This window comes from Sceloporus undulatus, chromosome 4, assembly GCF_019175285.1.
Source record: "Sceloporus undulatus isolate JIND9_A2432 ecotype Alabama chromosome 4, SceUnd_v1.1, whole genome shotgun sequence".
Taxonomy (NCBI): Eukaryota; Metazoa; Chordata; class Lepidosauria; order Squamata; family Phrynosomatidae; genus Sceloporus; species Sceloporus undulatus.
This window is the reverse complement of record NC_056525.1, coordinates 5,498,407-5,519,833: the sequence shown is the minus strand read 5'-3', so window position 1 is coordinate 5,519,833 and position 21,427 is coordinate 5,498,407. Positions and strand designations below refer to the sequence as shown.

Below are 21,427 nucleotides of genomic sequence, written 5' to 3'. Positions count from 1 at the left end.
TTTTATTGATGCAGTCTAAAATTGCATTGGCCTTTTTTAGCTGCTGCGTCGCACTGTTCACTCATGTTCAACTTGTGGTCTGCTTGGACTCCCAGATCCCTTTCACATGTAGTTTCATTTAGCCAGGTGTCCCCCATTCTATATCTGTGCATTTAATTTTTCCGCCCTAAGTGCAGTACCTTACATTTCTCCATGTTGAATTTCATTTTGTTAGCTTTGGCCCAGCTTTCTAATCTATTCAGGTCATCTTGAATTTTGATCCTGTCCTCTGGGGTACTAGCTACTCCCCCTAGTTTGGTGTCATCTGCAAATTTGATAAGTATGCCCCCAATTTCTTTCACATGTAGTCTCATTAAACCAGGTGCCCTCCATCCTATATCTATGCATTGGCCTGCATCGGGCTATGGGGACATAGCCACACACTTCTCAGACCCTCTTCCTTGCTCTTCAACAGCTATTAAATGGCTGGGGGGGGGGGGAGAGCCATAGTGTAGTTCCACCTGTGAAACATTTATGCTATGTTCTCTGACAGTAACTCAGCTACTACAAATCAAGATGGCTGTGGTTGCAAACTCATCTGCCATAAACTCACTAGTTGGCCTTGGGCCTGTTTCCTGCCTTCACAATGTCTGAGATGCAAGTGATGGACATCAATGTGAGAGAAAAAAATCCAGTAAGACTCTTCTGCCACCAGCAAGTAACTTGTGTTCACTAGAAGATATAAGCTTCTATTTTTGCTTCCTTTCTTTATCCCTTGTTTATAGAGACTCTTATCTTCTAAGGGCAGCTAAAACTCTGAAAGGGGCAGTTTGACCCCAAGTGGGAAAAAGCTTGCTATCCATTTTATTAAACCAGTATGGAGACTACAAAAGGATGGCATGCTCTTTTTTTAATGAATTACTAGCTACAGTATTACCATGTGCTGTAGAACTGTTAAAATTTGTTAGAAAACATGATTCACTGCCAAAGCTGGAGACTGCTGCCTTAAAGTGTAGTGGGTTCTCCTTCTCTGGAGGTTTGTGAGTGTTTTGATTGTATCTTCCTGCATGGGGTTAGACTGAATCTATGATTTTCGATTCTATGATCTAACCAAATGCAAAAACTGGAGACAGGATCACCCATAGAACTTGGTTGTTGTCTGCCTTCAAGTCATTTCCAGCTTATGGCGACCATATCTGGAGGTTTTCTTGGCATGTTTCTTCAGAGGGGGTTTCCTATTGCTATCCTCCAAGCCTGAGGGAATGTGACCTGCCCAAGGTCACCCAGTGAGTTTACATGGCCAAGCTGAGACTTGAACCCTGGTCATCTGAGCTGCAGCCCAATGCTGAAACCATTGCACCACACTGGCTCTCCCCCATAGAACTGCTCAGTATAATTAAGAATGCTGTCTAATATGGTTAAAAGAGTAAATTTATTAGAAAACACAATTAACTGCCAATGCTGGAGACAGTGCTACCTCCCTTGCTAGTGAAGTCTCCTTCTTTAGAGGTTTTTAAACAGAGGCTGGATTAGTAAATTACTATAGTGGTCCCTCCACATTCACTGGGTTTAGGACTGAAGGACCTCCATGAATGTGGACAAACGGCAAGGACCTAGAGATTCCTACAGAAAATATATTAACCAAAACCACAAATAATCAAATCCACAAAAGTTGAAGCCGCAAACATGAAGGGCCAACTGTAATTTAAGAATTACTTGGACCAGGAGGAGTAATCTGTGACTGCCAAGGTGTTATCAGACTGTAGTTCCCATCAGCCCTCTCCAATGGCTCGGGTTGTAAGAGTTGCAATCAAACAACATCGGGAGAGCCATAAGTTGCCCATCCCTGGCCTAGACTAGAGCTGTGTGTGTACATTAACCTTTAAAGCTTCCATAGGAATAGCAAAAATTCCTGAAGATACTGCTTGCCAGCAAGAAAGACAAAATATTTTACTCATCAACCACGCTCAATATAGTCTCTCAAAAACAAGGGACTATAACTGGTCTGGTAAAATACCTGTTCTCATAAGAGTTAATTAATGCCTGTCTTCCCTCAGTGGTATTAATGAAAAGGGAACTGTGTGGGAAAGAAGACATTTGGGTTACACTGCCTACAGTTCTCATGAAAACTATGCTATTTCATTAATAGTCTTGCAAGCCCAAACCAAATCAAGCTGATGCGGTTTATCACTACTTAGCAGAGGTCTTGGGAGAACACATCTCTCTTCACAATAATCAAATGAACTAGTCTGAATGGTCTTGGACTCCACCATTAATAGCAGCTGACTATACCTAAAGATCTAAATTTGTTCAGCTCTCTCAAGACTATAAATATTTATGATCCACTAATTTTCAGGACTTAGTCTCTACTTCACAGGGAACACAGTCCTCTCTTAACTTACTTGTAGAAGCACTTAAGCCTCCCAAAACAGAAAAATAGGGAGAGACAGGACAAAAACCATGTTTTGAAATAAAAATACAATGGAAGTGTATTGTATTCATAAATTATCTCTAATTACACACACTAATAAAGTGCAACAGAAATCATGAGCAGATATGCCTACTAGGCAGCATTTTAACATTACTGTATTAATATAGAATGTATTGTTGTGTTTTACTCAAAACCAGCTTTGGACCGTCTATTAGCTGTGCCTTTATCTAGGGAAAGGTAGCATTAATGTGCTGGCACATTGTTGTCCTATAAAATGATTAATGACTCTATGTGAGGTTGCCCTTAAAGGTGATCTGGAAATTTCCAATAGTAGCAGCCAATATATTTACTGGAACAAAATGAGCCAGACTTTTGGGATCTACAGCTTTAACTAATATTACTTTTTTTAAACTTAAGTTATTTATATGTCACTGGCCAATCTAAATGGATTCTTGAAGCAATGTACAAATAAAGGCAATTAAAACATACCCCCAAAGGCCCCATTCTAAACATACTAAGTGGTGTTTCTTTCTTTAGGCAGCAAGCCAAGTTCCCTCTTCCCAAAGAAAAGCCAGAGGGGTAAGAAAGCTTGGCCAAGTAACTATCAGCATGCTTGTTGTTGCTGTGTGCCTTCAAGTCATTTCTGACTTATGGAAACCTTAAAGTGAAGATATCATGAGGTTTTCTTGGCTGAAAGAGTGTGGCTTGCCCAAACTCACCCAGTGGTCTCCATGGCCAAACAGGGATCCTGGTCACCTGAACGCTGGAACTATTACACCACACTGGCTCTTGACCTGCCTAAACTTTTAGATGAACACCCAAGTCCCTGCTTTAGGTAAAATTTCTGGATGTTCTGAACATATAGGGGAAAAACTGTAGGTTTTTGTAAAAAGAAAAACAGAAATTTTGGGGAAAATGAAAAGAAAAATGCTGTATTAGTACTGTTTACAGACTGAAAAACAGTTTGTTACTTCAGGAACATAAATGCATTACGTCTAATTTGGTTTGGCATAAAGTATAATGTTTGGAATATTAAAAGTACAATTTATTCAAACAAATATTAAATTTTAATACAGTATTTAGATTTGCCAATTAGAGAATGAAAAAAGCCCAGTAAAAAAGGGAAGAAACCATCAGCCCTGGCACAACAAAGAGACTTGTTTTGTCTCTTCTTGTCATCCCTAATGTCAAACTGAAATAAAATACTCATTCCCATAAAAAGAATGGAGAAAAGGAAACCAGGAATTGCAATGATCTGATCCTGTACACATTGTTACACAGACGTCGCCCTGTTAAAAAATTATTTGTGAGAAGGGTAAATATAGGAACGTCTTTCCATAAATATTTTATTTATCTTTACAAAAGATAGCATTTTTCTATTTTTATGGTGCTATGGTTTTAACGTCTCTGCTGCTGCTTCGAATTTTAATTGTTCTATTGCTGTTATTCTACCATTTTAATAATCTGGAATTTTAATATATTGTTATTTGGTACTGATGTTGTAAATTGCCCTGTGAAAGACAAGACCCTGAAAAGCAGGCTAAAAACACCTGAAAATGACTAAGCTTACATGTAAAAACATATTTTAATGATACTGAACAATTAATATGTCTTCTGCTTATGATGTATCTGAAAGTACAAATGGGTAACTTGACTTTAAACAGTATTTTTAAAAAATCAATTCATCTTGCCTGTCAAATGCTTGGCTAGGAATGGTCAAAACAAACCAGAGTTCCCTGTGAATAATGTATGATCAATTTGAGGCAAAGCATGAAAGACTAATTTATTTCATTTTTGAGCGCATAAAAGCCATTATGCAAACACACAAAGCACTATGCATCTAATTTCAGGCCCTGCAAACAACCTTCCCAATTTATTTATTTCCCTAACCTAGAAACAAGCTGTTCTGCACACCTTTTCTTGAGACTCCTTTGGCTCATTTATAGAGGACTGTGTTAAGATGGCTGCTGACATATTTCTACATTATGATCTTCTAAAGCCATCCCCTCTTCACCTGCAACTTTGGACACAACAAATTCTCTCTAACCAGTTGGCTGTTCATAAACTCAAATTTAACCCAAACAATCCATCTTGGTTTTCTTCATCCACCCAATCCATGAAGACTGTTGCAAAAGGAAATGTTCAGCTTCTATACAGTATGAAATTGTGGGAGTGGGTAAAATTGATGCTAAAACCCACAGGACATCTAACTCCATCTGCCCTGTACTACTAACACGTAGTTCAATAATTGTTTTGGTTCGTCCCAGCATGACTGTTACTCTGAATTCCTTATAGCAAATCAACACTCTGCAACAAAGCCATGTTCTGCAACCTATACGAGTTATCCTCAGATGCTATTGCAGAATTGTGCATTGCAATTCCTCTCTGAAGAGGAGTTGGGATAGATGCTTTCCAAAATTCCTTCCAACTTTATGTTTTCAAGTTGAATAATTGCAAAGAGATCTCGTAGTACCTTTGAGACAAACTGAGCAAAAGATTTTACATAAACTTTCACAGACTGAGGCGCGTTACAGACCGCCCAAAATGGGCGGTCTGCCGCCACCGCCCGTTGCGGCGTCCGGGAACCGCAGCAGCCAAACCACGCGGTTCCCAGGCGCAGCCAGAAAGAAGCACCGAAATGGGGCTTCTTTCTGGGCCCTGGAAGTGGTGCCACGAGGCGCTAGTCGCACACTCGCAGCGTCACTTCCGCCGCGTGATGTCCGGATGCTACGCATCTGCGACGTCAAAATGGTGCCCCCCATGTGGACAAGCGCCGCCATTTTGTACGGACTCGGTTCGTATTAGGGTTGAGGGGCATCAGGAAGTGACACCCCTTCTCAACCCGAACACGGCCCTTCTCAGCCCTTAGCACGTCCCTTTGGCGCGTTTGTAACGTGCCTTGGTCCTTCAGATTAATGGAGTGCATCTGTTCACTCCATGCATCTGAGGGGCTAGATCAAATCTACGAAAACTTATGCAACATCTTTTGCCCAGTTAGTCTCAAAGGCGCTACAAGATTCCTTTGCATAATGATATTCCTGACTAACATGGCTATGTCTCTGAACTCTGCATAGATTTGTCTTTCATGATTTATATTCTCATTCATTACATATTTTTTATTCAACTCTAGGTGGATCTTCCCTCCTTCTTTATCCTTCCAACAAGCCCATAAGATAGCTTCATCTAGAAGGCAGCATCTGGCCCCAAAATATTTCTCAGGCTTGGTGTAGGGAGGGGCATGAATCCAAACAGACTGCTGGAGCTTTCTCCCACCCACCACCAGCTTCTTGAGATATCACAAAGTTCTGCCAACACATTTTGAAGATTAGTGTTGTAAAGCACAAGATCCAGAGGTTTGACAGCTAAAGGGGTTCAGGAAAACATGTGCAGAAGCACAAATCTACTGCACTTGCTACATGCTGCTCTGAATTGCTGCAGTGCTCCTTACCATTCTCTGCCATCATATCATAAACTCCATGGACTAAACAAGGACAAAGGCAGTGCTGGTGGAATTTATCTATGCCCACAGCCAGTCTATCCCTACCAGATAAAAAAAAAACCAGTGATGTTAGAAATCTTTTACTTAAATTTCCAACTGGGTGCCTGAAATAAATCCCAGATTCTATTTCTTAGCACTCAGTGGTCTAATAATGAAAGCTAAAAAAATTATTTATCTCATTCTGGATCCCCACATGGATACCAAAATCCGCAGATGCTCAAATCCCATTTCCTGGTGCTAATCAGGGCTGTGTTCCACCACTGGGGGGCCACAGCAAAGAAGGCCCTGTCTCACATCATCCCACAATGTATTTCCCCCTCTGGCAGGGACAGAACCCTTCTGCAGATCTTAGTATTTTATAAGAAGAAAATCTTCTTCAAGTGTTGAGGTCCTGTACTGTTGAACAACTCCAGCTGTTTCAGGCTTTGAATATTGTCACCAGTTGCTTGAACTTAAATAAAAAATAGAAATGGGGCAAAAAAAAAAATCCCATTTCCTCAATAGTGGCATGACCACACCATCATTGGGGACAATGGCACGTTGCCAATCCAGCCCCCTGAAGCCTGCCTTGCTGATGTCACCGCGGCCGGCAGCAACAGGCTGCCGCCTCCTCTCCTCTCCACCCCTGCTACCTCCTTCTCCTCCTCTTCTTTGCCCCACCTCCTTCCTCCTCCTCTTCACCCCTCTTCCCGACTCCTTCTTCCTCATCCACCTTTTCACCTCGCTGCCTCCTCTTCTTCCTCCAGCCCTTCCATCACCTGCTACATCTTCCTCCTCCTCTTTGCCCCTGCTGCCTCCACCTGCTCTTTCTTCTTCACCCTGCTACCCCACCTCCTCTTCTTCACCCCCACCGCATTTTGTCTCCTTTTCCTACCCCCTTCCTCCTGGTTCCCTCCTCCTCTTCTTTGCCCTGACGCCTCTTGCCTCCTCTTCGCCCCTGCCACTTCCTCCTCTTCCTCTTCCCCTCCCACACAGGCTTGCCATCCGTGGATGTTCAAATCCACAGATGGCAAGTCTGACGACAAGGAGGGTCCATAGTATTTTTTTACACCCATACTAAATACTTCTTGCAAGTTCAAGACTCCTGCATCTCCAGGTTGTGACACAAGGAACCAACCTTCTGCAAGCATGTAACATGGCAAGATGGACCGTCACCGCCAGCATTAGAAAGTTCTCCAACAAATTAAGCATGAGATGTGAAACAGCTTCATTATTACATACCACAGGAACACATTCTGCTGCAGGATCTGCAAATTATGCCAGATTCACAAATGCAGTGTGGATATTAAAAGCAAACGGGCTTTGCTTGGAAGGCTTCTGTATTCAAGATGACATAAAACACACACTGTCTGCCATTGCTTTAGGCTGTCTTCCAGAACCACCACAGCAACATGCCTCCCATATGATTTCAGTACTGTACATTCCCCCCACAACCACCACCATCAGGACTGCTACTGCTATCTATTTATTTTTTAAAATGTTTTAATTGTACTGTTTGTTTGTTTGTTTGTTTGTTTGTTAATTGCTGTGAAGCCGCTCTGAGTCCCAGTCCTGGGGAAAGAGTGGGATATAAATAAATAAATAAAAATACTGCAACCACATGAGTTAAAAACATTTTCAATGGAAATGAAAGAACTCTCATTTTATGATGGGGTGAAAACTGTTTAGCTCTCTAAATGTTGTAGAACAACCCACATCACTCTTTAGCTTTGGCTATGCTGACTAGAGTCGATGGGAGTTCCAATCCAAGAAAATCTAAAGGGTTGCATGTTTTTATTTTGTCATTCTATAGAATGACAAAAATCCCTCAGTACCACAGGAAGGGCAGGGGGACTAGTGCTCACATCCACAAACTGCTTTAAGGGGAAATGTTGACAAATACCACATCTTTAAGCTCCCTCAAATGCAGAACACCCAGGTTTTTTCTGTACAAAAGATGGCAGAACTGTCGTTTTCATACTGTCCAAGAAAATTTATTTGGATGCTTCACATCACAAAAGAGCAAGCCAAATGCAGAACTGCAGATCAGGGGTCAGGAAACATTTGCAGCTGGAGCACTGCATTGCCATCGTTTTTGTACAACCCTCCAGGGGCTGCGTGCCACACGTGGGAATAGCTAAAATAAAAAGGGGCCATGGCCAGCATATGTTCCTATCTCTCTTGGCCATGGCCTTTCTTTCCATTTTTATCCCTCTCAAATCTCCTTTTTCTCTGAGAAAGGGGCTAGCCCATTCTTCATTCACAGCAAGTGATGCGTGCAATCTGATAATAGAGATGCATCTATCTCTTTTTGTGCCACAAGATTACTGTTGGAAAGGCTGAGGGATCATCCAGAAGCATGGATGAGGGGTATGGATGAAGGCTTCACACAGAGATCTGGCATAATGGAATCTACCATGTGTTGTTGTAAATCAAGAGCTAAATCAGTCAGCAGCACACTTTGTCACGTGGTGTGGCGTTCAAACGACGCACATCCCAAACCACCCAGAAGCCGCACTGAGGCTGCCTAAGGTGGCCCAAAGCCAGCCACAAAAAGGAGTCGGGAAAAACTCACTCCTGCCAGCAGCCCATTCAGGACTGTGACAGAAGCCAGCTTTGGGACTTTGCAGAATACAGCGTCTGGTTTTGAAAATTGTTTTCCATATTAGTACTTATTCAGTTGAAGTAGGGAATGACAGCACACACCAACAGCAAAACTTATTAGTTCATGCCTTTTTAAGCCTCGCTTCTACATTTCAACTTTATGTTAGTGTGAATTTGCAGACAGAATGAAGACAGTTAAATGATGGCAGAGCCACCTGTGTGTGTCTCTGTGTGTGTGATATTACAGCCTCCTCAGACAGTTGACCTCTGCAGTGATCATGGAATATCACACATACTCAAGCAGAGAAGGCAGTTCAGCATTCCTGAAAAGAAATCTGCTGAAGGATCCTTCCTTGGCTACTATTCAGAGACTATCGTTTACTTATCCACTGGTGCCAATACCTATCTCAGATTTGATAGTTCACATCCTAGAGCAATGAGACACAATCTCCCCTGCTATGGCCAATTCATCAGGTTAAAACAGAACTGTTTTAATAAGAACTCAAAAAGGGAGTCCTACATACTTTCAAAACACCTCACTGAAAGAGGGTACCCAGCACATGTTGTATCAAAGGGATTTTCTCAGGCAACTGAAGCTCCCATTTAGAATTGTTAGAAAACACCACAGCCTACAGGTCTTCACTGCACTCTCTTAATATGTGTACAGTTGGCCCTTCAAATTTGAGGTTCTGACTTTTTGCGGATTTGATTAACATGTTCTCTCTAGGAATGTCTAGGTCCTTCAGGACAACTGTCCAAGAAGCTGACCATGGAGTCACATCGGAGGACCTAGAGATTCCTAGGAAAAGGAAGAAACACTTCTCCAGGCATTTGTAGGTCTTCCATGATGATTCTATGGTCAATTACTGCTGGACGTTGACCACAGAGTTGCAATGGAGGGCCTAAAAATTCCTAGAGAGGTGTTCTCTCAGCTAAAACAGTAGTGGTTTGTTTTTTTTTAATTTGCGTTTTTTCCACTTTCACAGAGGAGTCTTGTGCCCTAACCACAACGAATGTGGAGAGCCCACTATAATCTAATACTAAACTACTATTTATAAGTACAGTATAATATTTCTATTTATGTTGACCTTTTGTAAAAAGATTTTAAGTTTAATATATACAGTGGTACCCCGGGATACGAATTGATCGCGTTACGAAATTTCCGGGATACGAAAAAGTTAGATTGGAAAAAACTGTTCCAGGATACGATGTTTTTTTCGGGTTACGAAATTTTTTCGGCGCGAAATTCAAACGCAAAGCGCGGCCAGCGGCTTTCCAGCGCTAACGGAAAGCCTTTTCAGGTTGCGAAATGTATCGGGTTACGAATGGAGCGGCGGAACGAATTAATTTCGTAACCCGAGGTAGCACTGTATATATATATATGTGTGTGTGTGTGTGTTTATTTGTAATGTAGCCCATGAAGAAGGCTAACCAGTTTATGCAAAGGCCAAAATGTGTTTGGCTTTTTAAGGGTAAATTCAGACCATCATTAAGCATGTGGAGACCAGCCTCATTTTTCAGCTGATCCTTTTTTTATATAACCAACCCTCATCTTAAATGGTTCTAAGAGAAAAATGGCATCTAGGGTCCACACTGCAGAAACAATCCAGTTTAAGACCACTTTAATTGCCCTGGCTCAATGCTAAGGAATTCTGGGACCTGTAGTTTTGTGAGACATTTAGCCTTCTCTGTCAGAGAGCTCTGGTGTCACAATAAACTACAATTCCCAAGATTCCTTGGCACTGAGCCAGGGCAGTCTCAAACTGGATTATTTCTGTAGTGTGTTTTGGACCTATGATTCAATGCAATTTCTGTCAGCAAATCAAAGAGGCGAGAGAGGTTAAATAAAATAAAAAAGTAAGATGAAGTTGATATTCAACAGCAAAATGAAGTTATTTCCAATAATGTACAATGCTTTCTCTTAAACCTTCAGGCTTAAGGGGGAGAATTGTTGTTGTTGTTGTTTGGTTGTTATCATTTATTTTAAAAGTACCATCAATTTATGTGGCACCTTACAGCAGAAACAACCAAAAACACTGAGCCATGCCAAAGGCATGCAATCTAAAATATGTACAGTCACCCCTCCACTTTTGTGGGGGATCTGTTCCAGACCCCCCCCCCCCCGTGAAAACAAAAACCCCAATATTCAAGCCCTATTGGTTGGAATGGCGGCACACCCCTGTGGGCGCGCCTCATTTTAAGTCCCTCCATTTGCCTCTCGCAAGTAAGCGAGGGATGTGGATTTGAAGTCCACACAAAGAGAGGGACGACTGTATACAGGAAAGGGAAGGGGTAATACAAATATAAAATAAAAGAATACAATTGTACAACAAATTATTCAGATAAAATACAAAAACAAAACAAAACTCAACAACAGAATGCAGAACCCAAGTGAGCTAGTAAAAAGGAATACACACTGAGCAAGCAGATAAGGGCGCCTAAGTTGTATAGGGCTTTGAAAATTAAAACAAGAATCTTGTACTGAATCAGTAACATTCCTTCAACAGAACACCTAATCTGTACCAAAAGCCTTGAGCCATGAGAAGGCTACAATCAACTTGCTAAACACAATAGGGCTTAATTTCACATAAAGACACAGAAATCCAGCTGCAAATCTAAGCCAGCTTCCGTGCATGAGATCTGTTTGGCGATTTAAGATATTGTTCCTTATAACAGATGTAATAAGCCTCCAAAACCTCTCTACAGAGCGTGCAGCCTTCTGCTTTTTTACTGCTGCTGAATCCAGAAATCCAATGATTTGATTCTTTATAGAAAAGCACCTTCACTCACATGTAAGAAGAGGAAATCTCTTCAGGAAATTCAGGTTCCAGCAGCTACCAGGGTTGGTCATTTCTTAAGAAATGGCCCAATCCATCATCAATGACTAGCACCTAACTCTTGCTTTTCTGTAAAAACCAAGGCATGTTTCACCCAGGCTACCATTTCCAGCTGCTTACACAGAAGCTAAGTGGCTTTCACTAGCCCAGACACACCTTACAAGGCAGCTGGATCAACTGGTTTAACAAACTACTCACCCAGACAGAAGATGCTCACTCTCAAGCAGTTAGGTGAACGGCTAAATGTAGAAGTTACTCACCAAACCTTTGACACCATAACTTAGTCTTAAAGTTTTCAACCTTTTAACCTGAGACATTTTCAATAGCTCACAAACAAAATTAGGGCCAACAATAAGAAATATTACAAAGCATGATTTTAAGTTCAATAATATTTAGACAAGTGTGTGTGTGTGTGCGCGCACGAGTGAGCCTTCAAGCAACCTACAGACTTATGGCAATCTCATGAATTTCATAGGTAGCACTATGCATAGTATAATGGCTTAAGCGTTGGGCAACTGTTGAGCTCAAGATTCAATCCCCCAGTCCAGCACAGAAACCACCAGGTGATCTTGAGCAAGAGTTTAAAGAGTTATCAAACTCTTTAAAAAAACACCTGCAATATTTAAAAGTGTTTCAACTTGTGGACTGGTGATAAACAAATCTCTTATGTTCAAAATATCCTTTAAACATTTGGACAATTAAATACCAACAAAAGCAACCAGGCTGAATGTATAAACCTCTACTCATGCCTAGAAACCTACAAAGACAAGAAATCATCAAATATGATTTTCCCTCTCTCATCAGAATATTGCTTATTTTCTCTGTTATTACGGTCAGCCTTCCATATCCACCGATTTTTTTTATACAGAGATTCAAGCATCCATGGCTTGAAAATATTTTTACAATATATAAACTCCCAAAATCAAGCCTTGATTTTTGCCATTTTATATAAGGTTCACCATTTTACTATGCCATTGTATTCAATGGGGCTTGAGCATCCATGGGTGGTCCTGGAACCAAACCCCAGATACCAAGCACCCACTGTACTTTAAAAAAACTAACCAAGCTGAAGATTTAGCAGCCAGGACAAGTGCAGATATCCCTAACTGAAAACAGAAGAGCAGTGCTCTTTCTGGAAAAGACTCCTAACGTCAACAGCACTGCCGCACTTTTAAGATTCTGCACCACTACCTTTGGATTTTCAAAGTCAACTGCATAGGAAGTTGATGGCTCTAAACCCAAAACCTTTCCAACAGCTCCCTCACCAAAAAGCCATTAACTTTTTTAAGTGTCAGGATGCCACTAGGATCCATAATCTTCAGCTCTTTCAAAACTAGATTCCTACTTTAATCTTTATTTTCAATATAGGAGCAATGTTATTCATATATGAGTTAGTTAAGAGCCTGGGTGCCCACATGTTAAAAACAAGCTACTGCTAAATCTTGTACATTTTGTTACATGCTATTTATCCAAAGGGCATCTGCTGTGTCCTCTGCTCTTCTTCACAACTCTTAGTACTCTCTTCAGCCTTATTTGTAATTTTTTTACTTGTCTCCTGGTCCATGACTCGCTTCTCTTACAAAGTTGTCTTCAAAACATTCCTGCAAAGTCAGCTCAGGTCACAGTGTGACCCACTTTTGGGTCCTAACCCACCACAGAAAATCAATAATCTCTACGCTGTCTTAAAATAAGTCTCCCTTAAGGTTACACAAACAGAGAACATTACTTTTCCTATCTCCTTCCACACAGCACCACAACAAAAGTGCATAGAGAGGAAAGTATTTGATTTATTTGACATTTTTTATGATTTAATGTATCACTGGAAGAGGAAAGAATGTGAATTAAGTAGAAAAACCTCAAACCATTATTTTTATTTAGAACATGCCCTTCTAACCATTAGCGCTCCAAAGGCAGCTTCCTGAATTTGCACTATAATAAGCAGTTGCAAATTCAATGCTGTGCCATCTCCCCACTTCCCCCAGAGAGTGTGAACATCATCTCTAGGAGGAATGCTAACACATCTCAAGAGGGCATTTCTCACTCACTCACCCTATTTTTCACACTTTATGATCCACTGTGGCAAACAATTTAGGCACACTTGCTAAGAGCCCAGCATGCAACTTTTGTAATTAAAGTCAAGACTGGAGAAGAAACCAACAGGAGCGAACCTTTAAGGCTGAGCAATGGCATTCCACAAGTAGCTGTCTCTCATCTTGCAGAGCTGGGCTTCTGAGAATCTCAGTCTATGGAGAGATTCTGAAAAAAATGTTTGTGATGATTAACTTGAACTTCAGTAAGTCTGCCACAGTAAGTATTGATACACAGGGGAAAAAATATCCTTAATTTAGTTAGAACTGCCTATGTTGGCTCTAGCAGCCAGGCCTTCTTCTTCTGCCTTGGTCAGGCCTCACCTAAAATCCTGTGTCTAGTTCTGGGCACCACAACTCAAAAAGGATGTTGAGAAACTGGAGTGTGTCCAAAGGAGGGCGACTAAAATGGTGAAGGGTCTGGAAACCATGCCTTATGAGGAGAGACTTAGATATGTTTAGCCTTGAGAAGAGATGGTTAAGAGGTGATATAGTAGACTCATTTAAATATTTGAAGGGATGTCATATTGAGGAGGGACCAAGCATGTTTTCTGCTGCCCCAGAGAATAGGACCCAGAACAATGGATGCAAGCTCCAGGAAAAGAGATTCCACCTCAACATTAGGAGGAACGTCCTGACAGTAAGGGCTGTTCGACAGTGGAATGCACTCCCTCCGAGGGTGGTGGAGTCTCCTTCTTTGGAGGTCTTTAAACACAGGCTGGATGGCCATCTGTCGTGGATGCTTCGATTGTGAGTTCCTAAATGGCAGAATGGGGTTGGACTGGATGGCCCCTGTGGTCTCTTCCAACTCTATGATTGTAGGTGGAGTTCAGAGACAGCATGGCAGTTATTTCCAAGCCTTGCTGCGTTATATTCTGGATTATGAGGCACCCCGTAAGATACAAAAGCATTATCCAACCCCCTTCTTTAAAGCTTTTTTTGCACAAAGCTTCCCATGCTTATTAACAAGCAATCTGTTACAAAGTGGGGCTGTAACACCCTGCATGCTTTGTGAGTAACTTAGGCTTGATTTGGTCTTCATAGAAGGGTTTTAAAAGCTGAGGTTGTTTTGTGCAACTCCATTCTGGCGGCAGCTAATGATTCTAATCAAGAATTTGAAAGCTGACTTCTATCAGCAGCAAGAAAGAAAAGTGCTCCTCAGGGAATAAACCTCTTCTCTGCAAATAATTTAAGATGCTGAACACCTACCGGGAGTTTCCCAGGTTTACCTTGCTTGTGAAACCCAATGGGACATTTGTGATTTAAAAGGTTTTCTCAAATTCTTATCTGTATTTGTTTTGCAGCTTGAAATATTTCAGAACATAACTATCCATTATAAAAGTCACTAATGCAAGCACAAGGGATTGAATTTGCTTTTAAAAATCCTTTTGTTTTTTAAATCCTCATGACTCTTTAAGTCATGAGAAACCATGAGCCATCCACACTGATTTCCCTCTCAGCTTTATTCAGTAAGAGACCAGGGTCCAGATTTCAAATTAAACAGAAAAGAAGATAAAGACATAAACCCTGCCTCCCTCTTAAAGGTCGGGTGGCCTAGAAACCTACATAGGACACCACTCTAAATTGACTAAGGGAAAGTCAGTTGAACTACAGGGGAGAGAGTACAGTCCAACCTACATTACTCACGGAGGAAGGTGCATGCCTATTTGTGACAAGCTTTCCCCTTTTGCTACCATGCTTTCCACAAACCCTGGAGATGACTTTCACACTAAGAAGATAATTCTCCTTTGCACAATCCCATCTCAAAAGCTAGGCTTTTAAGAAAAGGGCTCTAAAAGTCTGCTGTATTGTTTTAAATTGTACTGTGTTAATTGTTTTCTAAAGTCTTTTTAAAGCATATGTTTTAATGGGGTTATAGCTTAATTATATTTTAACGCTGACTTTTTGTATGCTTTTAATTATACCGCAACCATTTTAATTTGCAAGTCACACAGAGTCAGAATATTATTATTATAAAGGCAGGATATTATATTATTACTACTACTACTAACAATAGCATTTATATTTCTGTACCACTTCATAGTGAACTCAGAACTCTCTAAGTGGTTTATAGAATCATAAAATCGTAGAGTTGGAAGAGACCACAAGAGCCATCCAGTCCAACCCCATTCTGTCATGCAGGAAATCCAAATCAAGGCATCCTTGACAGATGGCCATCCAGCCTCTGCTTAAAGGCCTCCACGGAAGGAGACTCCACTATACTCCAAGGAAGGAGTATGTTCCACTGTCAAACAGCCCTTACTCTCTGGAAGTTCTTCCTAATGTTGAGGTGGAGTCTCTTTTTCTGGAGCTCGCATCCATTGTTCCGGGTCCTGTTCTCTGGAGCAGCAAAAAACAAGCTTGCTCCCTCCTCAATATGACATCCTTTCAAATATTTAAACAGGGCTATCATATCACCTCTTAACCTTCTATTCTCCAGGCTAATCATCCACAGCTCCCTAAGTCGTTCCTCATAGGGCATGGTTTCCAGACCTTTCACCATTTTAGTTACTCTCCTTTGGACACACTCCAGTTTCACAATGTCCTTTTTTAATTTAATTTTAATTTATTTTTATATAATTATATAATTATAATATATTTTAATTATAATCTGTAAACAAACTGCCCCCAACAATCTGGGTATTCATTTTACCAACCTACAAAAGGATAGAAGGCTGAGTCAACCTTGGAGCCCTGGGATTGAATTCACAACCTTAAGGCTGCATTAAAAGTATTTAACCACTGTGTCACTAGGGCTCCTACTCCTCATACTACTACTACTACTACTATTATTATTATTATCAGCAGCCACCATCACCGCCACATATAGTGGTCTGACTCCATGAAATCAGGGTTCAAATCCCTTCTGGGACATGGAAACCTACCAGGTAGCCATAGGCAAGTCACACTCTCTCAGCCTCAGAGGAAGGCCATGGCAAAGTTAAACCCCTCTGAACAAATCTTGCCAAGGAAATCTCATTCACCTTAGGGCACCATAAGTCGTAAATGCTTTGAAGACACGCAACAAAAGCAAATTATGTTAATAGCGAAGGAAGTCATATAGTTTGCTGTTTTCTTCTTACCCTGCTTATTACAGTACAGTGAGAAGCTCTGCAGTCCACTGTCTGTTCTCACAACCACCAAGCTACTGCTACTTGCAGATGTGGGTGGTATGGGAAGGGTATGGCACACCTAAAACAGTGGGAGAAAGGGAGCAGCTCATGCTTCTGTAGGGACTGAAAACTAAATACAGAAAGGTACCTCTTTGGTAATGGTAGCAAAAGGGGAAGGAGTTTTTAAAAGGAGAGAAGAAAAAAGCTTAGCAAATTACACTCTCCACTACACAACAACAAAAGGCCATCTTCTCTTGATTCTCCTCATGCCTGCTACTATAAATGAAGACATTTCAGTGTAGAGAAATGAGGCAGCATACCACATCGTACAATGGGTGAAGAGAGCTTCATATTTAGCAATGTTGCCTACCCACAAGTTTGAAATAGGCAATCAATACAACTGAAGATTACACACTGTAAGTTAGTTTATCTACTACACAATCAATATCTGACGGAGGAGGGAATCAAACTGTCTAGATATCTGATGGTGGCACTTAGTAATTTTTGCCAGTCCCCCCTCCTAACCAAGAACAATACCAATACATTTGATGGAGGTTACACATTTAACTCTAGTGATTAGAACCTAGAAACCTTTTTTTGGTTCCTCTTATCTGGCACAATGATAAGACTAATGAGATATTCCATACAAAGAGATACTTTGAAATAAGATTCCCCAGTACTCCCAGACAGACAACATAAACCTTCAAAAAAAGCATTGCTAACTTCACCCACAATCTCTCCTGCCTCCCACTACCAACAAAAAAGGAACTCTCCCACACAGACCCCAACCGATAGAGAAGGTGCTCAAATTCCTATCTTTGGGGGGGGTGGGAGCCTTCATTAGAAAACAGAACATGGGAGTAACGGGGATGGAAGTAGAGGAGCCATACCCTTCCTAGTAGAGGATGAACAACATCCCATTCATGTTGGGATCTCGTCCCCCAACCACACCACACTTCCACCAATGGAGAGGGAACTCAGCCATATTTATTAATACAGTTGGAAGAGGGCAGAACCACTCTCTCACTTATTTTGTTCCTCTAACCTGGAAGCTCCTTCACAGGGAGGTGTTTTGAGGAAAGGAGAGACTTTTGACCAGGCATTAAAAGGGTCAGGACTGTGGGTGCAGAAGAGCTGATCCCCAATCTCTCCCCACACAGCCAAGGCAGGGGCACTTCCCTCAACTCGTCCTCCAAAGGCCTGCATTAAACTGGCTTACAATGTTATACCTGTTCATAATGCAATTGTGGGTGCTGAATTTGTAAAAGATAATAAAAATGCTGTACCACACACACTAATTTCTTTCACAAGTTCAGCATTTTTTTTATCAATTCAGTTGTAACTCAGCTTTCATTAAGTGTGGATGCTGATGTCCCAGTGTGATTTCTTTTAGTGTTCTTTTGAACATTTTTTGTGTTAGTGTGTGTGTGTTTTCATATCAGTGAATTAACTTCAGCCATTTCTATAACTCTTTGTAGGGTCACTTCATTCAGTCACGTAACAACAGAGAAATATCAAAGTAAGTTGTGTAGTAGGTGATGGAGCAAACCTGAGGATGTAGGACTCCACTCTACTAGAATCATAGAATCGTAGAGTTGGAAGAGACCGCAAGGGCCATCCAGTCCAACCCCAATCTGCCATGCAGGAAATCCAAATCAAAGCATCCCTGACAGATGGCCATCCAGACTCTGTTTGAAGACCTCCAAGGAAGGAGACTCCACTACACTCCGAGGAAGGAGTGTGTTCCACTGTCAAACAGTCCTTACTCTCAGGATGTTCCTCCTAATGTTCAGGTGGAATCTCTTTTCCTGTAGCTTGCATCCATTGTTCCGGGTCCTGTTCTCTGGAGCAGAAGAAAATAAGCTTGCTCCCTCCTCAACATGACATCCCTTCAAATATTTAAACAGGGGTATCATATCACCTCTTAACCTTCTTTTCTCCAGGCTAAACATCCCCAGCTCCCTAAGTCGTTCCTCATAGGGCATGGTTTCCAGACCCTTCACCATTTTAGTTGCCCTCCTTTGGACACATAGCTCCAGTTTCTCAATGTCCTTTTTGAATTGTGGTGCCCAGAACTGGACACAATATTCCAGGTGTGGCCTGACCAAAGCAGAAAACAGTGGCACTATTACTTCTCTTGATCTAGACACTATACTTTTATTGATGCAGCCTAAAATTGCATTGGCCTTTTTAGCTGCCGCATCACACTGTTCACTCATCTTCAACTTGTGGTCTACTTGGACTCCTAGATCCCTTTCACACGTAGTTTCATTCAGCCAGGTGTCCCCCATAATCCTATATCTGTGCATTTTATTTTTCCGCCCTAAATGCAATACCTTACATTCCCCTTCTTTCGCCCCCAATGATAATATTTATGTATATCCAGCTTTCCCCTCAAAACTGAGGCTCAAAGCGACACACAATTGACAAGGAAAACGCATTAGCATTAAGCACATACTTTCCGTTTTCTCACAACTGAAAAAGACAACAGACTGCAACGAAAAATCGTACCCAAAAGCTTACAGGGAAATAGAATTAATCTATTTATTAATTATTCTAACTAGGCAGCTTCCTAAAATGGAGGAAAGGGAGGGGGACACTTCCCCACCATGACAGCACCCCCACACCCCCTATTAATTGGCAAAGGAGATATGGTTGTTGTGTTGTTGTCATTATATCCAGCTGCCCCTAGATACACACAGAAGTGAGTCCAAAGCAGTTCACAATTTAAAAGGACATCGATGAAATAAACATGACTAAAAGTTCCAAGAAAAATGGAATGAAACTATTATTAATTATCCTAACAGCAACTTCCAACATTTGAAAAAAAAAAGGGGGGGTGAGACTCTCCTAGTTTCAGATGATTATATATATATATATATATATATATGAAATATACATATGTACACACATAGTTATATATATATATATATACACACAAATACATACTCACATAGTTATATTACTGCTAATATATATATATATACTGTATATATATATACACACACACACATACATACAGATAGTTATATTACTGCTATCATTAATATACAGTAGTTTCATTACTGCTAATATATATGTATATGTATAAACATATATATATATATATATAATATGGAATATACATACACACGGTTACATTACTTCTAATACAATATACATATATATAATATATATAAATACACACACAGACATAGTTTTATAAATACAGTTATGTTACTGCTATTATATACAGTATATAATATAGTATGTACATACACACATAGTTACATTACTGCTAATATGTTACTGTATTGCTATTTTATATATATATATATATATATATATATATATACACAGAGAGAGAGAGAGAGAGAGAGAGATCTATTCCTGCTATAATTTATTTATATTTACATCACTTGTTTTATAATACATTTATTGATAAGATGGTTTCATTCCTCTCTCTCTCAATATTATTATGATTGCTATTAATATCTATCTCCCCCCCCATACAAACAAACACACACAAACAAACACACACACAGTCACACACAGAGAAGCGTCCTACAACGACGTACCAGAAATTCGCCCTGAGGAGAAAGGGATTAAACTCGTTAAAAGGACTCAGCCTCAAGTCACACATTATAACAAAAAGGAACAACCAGATACAATTGAATAGAAGGCATGGCATGGACGGCGCTCCCTCTCCCTGCCCCCGCTCCAGACCACCGCTGCCCGCCTTTCACCTCAGGAGGACGAGAAGGAGGCTGCTGCGGGCCCTCCGCCTGCCTTCCTTCCTTCCTCCCTCGCCGGCCTCACACTGACAATATGGCGGAGGCACAAGGCTCCACCGCCAGCCGCAGGGACCCCAGAGCGAGGCTGGCCGGAAGCGGAAGCCGCTCCTTCCACTACTACCAGCACTGCCTCTCTAGGCGCCCGACTCTGTGTCCTCGCTCCCTCGGAGGACTGGAGGAGGAGCGGAGGGTTTGCGCATGCGCCGGAGCCTCCCTTCGCTTTGCCTCTTGGGTTTTGTAGTTTTTAGAAGGAATGGAGAGTGGTTTGTTTTTTAAATATTCAATATAATATATATATATATACACACACACACACACACACACATTATAATCTATATTATTGGGGGGGTGGAGAATGTTTTACATGTAATATAGAGAGATACAGGGATATAGAGATATTTAGAGAGATAGATTATACAGTAATATATAATCATTTTGGGGGAGTGGAGAGAGTTTTAGATATAGATAGTTAGAAGAGAGAGAGAGAGAGAGAGAGAGAGAGATTATAATATAGATATATATATAGAGAGAGAGAATCATAATATAGATAATATATATATATATAGAGAGAGAGAGATTATAATATAGATTATATATAATTGGGAGAGTGGAAAGTGTTGTATATATAGATATAGATATGGATGGTATAGAGAGTTTATAATATATAGTATTGGGGGAGAGTGTTTTACCGTCTAACTAAAAAGATTGCATGTACAGCGCTGTGTAAATTTACAGCGCTTCATAAATAAAGGTTAATAATAATAATAATAATAATAATATAGAGAGAGAGATTATAATTTTTATTATTGGGGGAAGTGGAAAGAGTTATATATGGACAGAGAGAGAGAAAGAGAGCTTATAATATATATTATTATTGGGGGAGAGGAGAGTATTTTATATATAAATATATAGATATGGATATTTATAGAGAGATTATAATATATATTATTAGGGCAGTGGAGAGTGTTTTATAGATAGATATTGATAGAGAGATTATAATATTTATTATTGGGCAAGTGGAGAGTATATATATATATATAGAGAGAGAGATTATAATATATATTATTGGGCAAGTGGAGAGTGTTTTATATATAAATATATAGATATATAAATATATAGTGAGAT

General features: G+C 40.5%; 1 protein-coding gene across 1 annotated transcript in view; it reads right to left on the bottom strand.

Annotated features, from left to right (window-relative positions):
* The window catches only part of CSNK2A1 (casein kinase 2 alpha 1), a 70,188-nt gene extending 49,808 nt beyond the window's left edge, over nt 1–20,380 (bottom strand). The window contains 2 exon segments of the mRNA XM_042463504.1: nt 13,498–13,585; nt 20,255–20,380. The gene's annotated coding sequence lies outside the window, so the exon portion shown is untranslated.
* Nucleotides 20,381–21,427: the final 1,047 nt, after the last annotated feature.